This window comes from Rhipicephalus sanguineus, chromosome 7, assembly GCF_013339695.2.
Source record: "Rhipicephalus sanguineus isolate Rsan-2018 chromosome 7, BIME_Rsan_1.4, whole genome shotgun sequence".
Classification (NCBI taxonomy): domain Eukaryota; kingdom Metazoa; phylum Arthropoda; class Arachnida; order Ixodida; family Ixodidae; genus Rhipicephalus; species Rhipicephalus sanguineus.
In genome coordinates, this window is record NC_051182.1 from 84,786,622 (window position 1) to 84,790,896 (window position 4,275).

At 41.6% G+C, this 4,275-nt stretch overlaps 1 non-coding gene across 1 annotated transcript; it reads right to left on the reverse strand.

Moving 5' to 3' along the window:
- Positions 1 to 1,488: 1,488 nt before the first annotated feature.
- On the reverse strand, positions 1,489 to 1,560 carry Trnac-gca (transfer RNA cysteine (anticodon GCA)). Its single transcript has one exon. It is a non-coding gene; the product is annotated as a tRNA-Cys (tRNA).
- Positions 1,561 to 4,275: the final 2,715 nt, after the last annotated feature.

Below are 4,275 nucleotides of genomic sequence, written 5' to 3' on the forward strand. Positions count from 1 at the left end.
TAATTTTTCTTTGCTCGAAATGAACACAACCGAAAACGAATTTGCACTGTATTTCAAGCCTGAGATTTGATTCTATTTATGCAAAAAGAGAGCATGAACGACTTCAGGATTAATAGATGTTTAATTAAAGTGCAATTAGGATTAATTATTAAAACACGCATAAATCAATGTATTATGACATTATTTTTATTATGGAAGAATATCGAGTGCCTTCTAATAGAGTTGCGTCAAATTGACGTATCTACAGGCAAGTTCTACAGACAAGCGTCTGAAACGGTTATGTCAGGGACAGCTCCAACTTTTAATTGAAAGCCTCCAGTTGCGCACTTGAGTCAGCCTAAACGGCCTTATTATGCTAGAGTTTTTAGGGGTCCCGACAGTAAGCGAATTGTTCCAGGTAATATATCAAACAAGACAAGAATATCCAATCGATGCAGGGCCCTCATTTTTTTTTAACACAGAAAAGGTGTACAGCCTTCCTCAGGCCCCCATCCCTGACTATGCCAATGGCCAATATTGTCCCCACCAAGAAAAAAAGACATCCTTTTTAAAAGTGGATGCCATTTTTCTTGACACGTCAAGTGATGTTATAAAATGATAAAAGCCGCAATGTTGGCTAAGTGGCTAAGCTGTGGCGCTTTTGAGCTAGGGGACGCGGGTTCGATTCCCGGCCTTGGCGGCCGCACTTCGGCCGTGGCTATAGGAAGAAAAAAAAAAGAAAAAAGAAGCGCTCGCACGTGACAGATTTCCGTGCGCGTTAAGGAAGCGCACGTGATCAGGATTATTCCGGAGCCTCCGCTCCAGACGCGCCTCAAAATGATATCCTGGTTTTCGCAAGCAAGACCATATAATTTATTTATTTATATGAAAAACAAGACATCCAAGAAGAAAAAAGCTTCTTTTTCGTCAAAGGACCGTGCACGCACTGTAGTGACGCAGTTCAATCAAGTTTGCGCATAATCTCTAACGCTTTAATCTCTTTATTCCTTTGCTGTTTTTTTATACCTACATACGTTATATAAGTGCTGAAAATGCATGCGTGCTATAGTGTAAAAACAAGCAGCAATTTCTGAAAAGTGGCACCCACACGCTTTCAAAAGCCCCCGCACTATGGATACCTGGGCTGTTTCCGGTAGCCGCCGCTAGATGGCGACACGACTCCCGACAGAGCAGGCACTGAACGTTGTAGTTCACGATTATAACGTCCGCTTTCATATAAAGCGATATTTCTATACATTGTACAATAAACACTTGATATCAGTTCGTGCTGCTACGCATATCTGTGGGCAAAATTAAGCTGTATTCGTGGCTCGAAACGTTGAGCGACGCGAATTGTTTAGTGACATGTCGGTACGTGGAAAGTACTATCGGCAAATGTATTTGTTCTCGGTACTTCTTTGTTGTTACGGGCAATCGAGTGTTGAGTAACTCATACAAGAAATAATATTAAACAAGGAAAAAAACATTAAGAAAGGAAGAAAAAAAATGAGGGGGCACCCGGGTTTGAACCGGGGACCTCTCGATCTGCAGTCGAATGCTCTACCACTGAGCTATACCCCCGCGCTTTGTTCGCGCCAATCCACGGCGAGCAGAGGAAGCAATTAGCGAAGCACGAAAATAGAGAAAACTGCGTAGATCAAGAACATCCTCCCTGGCGCTTGCTCTCTGGGCGCCTGCACAGTATGAAGATTTTTTTTTTTTTTTTTGCGGGCATTGCTGAACTTGTAGGCCTATATTGATAAGATAGCTACATTGGAGTTTTCAAGAATTCTGGAAATCACCGAATTGCGCCAGGCAATACATGGAATGCGATGATATGTACGTCACATGGTTGCAGATACCTCGCGGTTTTGAAAAGGCAGAAAAATTAACAAGACACACACACAAGTGTATATATATATATATATATATATATATATATATATATATATATATATATATATATATATATATATAGGAAAAAGGTATACGCTTCTAAAAAACTGTTTATTTGTCGATGGTACCGCTATTGATAATTCTTTTGTGAACAGCACTTTTATTCCTTCCAACCCCTCGAGACGCTATGTGCACAATTGTGTACACCACTTGTTTTTACTAGTTGTGTCGACTAGGGGCTACGAAAGAGCACGATACGTATCATAGTGGTCGTGTCCTGTGCGCAAATTTTAGTGTCCCTGATTCGTTCCGCTATAACATGTATTCAAGCTTTGATTCTATTTGTCCAAAAACAGAGCATGGGTGCCTCCAGAATAAAGAGATGTTTAATTACAGTTCGATTAGAATTAAGTACTATAACAGGCATAAATTAGCGTGTTATGACGTTAGTTTTGTTACAGTACAATATCGAGTCCCTTGAAATAACGCCATATCAATTTGACGCATTTACACGGACAGTTATTCATAGGTGGCATCTGAAAGGGTGAAGTGTCCTATCTGACGGTTCTCCAGTGGAGCAGCTAAAACGGCTCATCCGATGTTGACAGACCAGCAGCGATAACGCGCCCTCAGCCGAGCCCGAAGACGATCCCGATAGTACGAGGAGAGATAAGGCCGATATTGCCAGCGGCAAGAAACATGGCCCTTGTTTTTTTTTTTGAAAGGAAATGTCTGTTTTTCTGGCCCCTCAAATGATGTGAGTGTGAAATGATAATCTTAGAGAGCCACCGTGGTGGCCACGTGACTACGCCCTGCGCGGTTAAACCTAGGGAAAGCTGCTTCGATTGGCGGCCGTGGCCGCATTTCAATGGGGGCGAAACACAAAAACAAAACACTCGTGAAATAATGTACGCGCATGTTAAAGAAACCAAGATGGTCCGAATCAATCCGAAGCCCCCGACTACGGCTTGGCTCATGACAATATACTGCTTTTCGCACGTAAAATCCGATAATTTTTATTATTAAGGTGAGGGCCTTATAGGTGCCTCATCAAACGCGAAAATTCACCGTCGGCGTGATTTAAAATGATCATCAAGCGATGACGTCAGAGTTCGCCAGAATTGTATGTATGATCCCCACTCCTGCAATAGCACCAACAGGGCTGTAGTATGAAAAAAAAAAGATAAAACTGATAAAGAAAGAAATGTACAGCTTTCACAGCGTTTCTGCATCTTCATTGGCTCTAGATGCGGGCTGATTCGAGGAACTGCTTCTATCACTTTCATCTTTTTCTGGAATGCGCAGAAGTACTCTTCAAGAAACTCAAGGTGGAGTAGGTCTATTGAGCCATGCTTTCTTTCATAAAAAGAGACAGTGGTCTCAGCGAGAATTGAGAAAGTGGTAAAAAATGCAAATCTGTCTCGAGAAAATCTATAACGAATGAAAAGGAATTGAAATTCTTTTCCCACTTAACAAATAGATGGTCAATGAAGAACTGAAGATACAACGGCTTGCATTGTCTGACGGATTGCTTGGTTGGTCGAGAGGCTCAGAAGTCACGAATGAATGAATGAATGAATGAATGAATGAATGAATGAATGAATGAATGAATGAATGAACAGACGGGTGGATGGATGGCCGGACGGCTTGGATTCTTCGTTCCGTATCATCGCATGAGCTCTCAAAGACGCCGCATAAAGGGAATGAAAACCCATAATATTTCTGACCCTCCGGACTTCTTTTTCACTCATGAAAAATTGAAATAGCTTCGGAAAACAAATAGTCACATATTTTAGCCTATCTCCAGACAACATCACGTATGCTGTCCTTGCGATAATCATTTAACATTCTTACGTACCATCGAGGCATCAAGACAAAATTAAACACAACAAACGTTATCGTAACGTAGATTACATGCAACTTTTCAAGAAAACGACGCCGAATCGCTCTGTAGCCTCGGTTTAGGAACACGATGATGTTCTTTCTTTTTAGCGTCGATTTGGCTGCGCTTACACCTTATTAGAATGGTCCCTCGTAACGCTACACGACTTCATAAAGACGTATCGCAATCTAGAAATGAGAGCAGTGTTCCGACGACCTTCAATGATACAGAAGGAACAGTATGAATAGGGATGAAAATTGACAGGGTTTATAAGGTGAGAACATCAGCGCAAACCAGGACAGACTACAAAGAAGAGATCTTTGTGATCTTATCTTTGTGTCTCATCTTTGTGATCTGTCCTGGTTTGCAGTGAAGTTCTCACCTTAAATGTTATGGACGAACTAGGTCCAATCAAAGATTTATATTGAGTTGGCTGTTCATTATATCAGAGTTCTCATTAGGCGAGAACAATTTTGCAACGCCGCCTTTTCGGCTTGTCGCAGCGAGCACCACGAGCA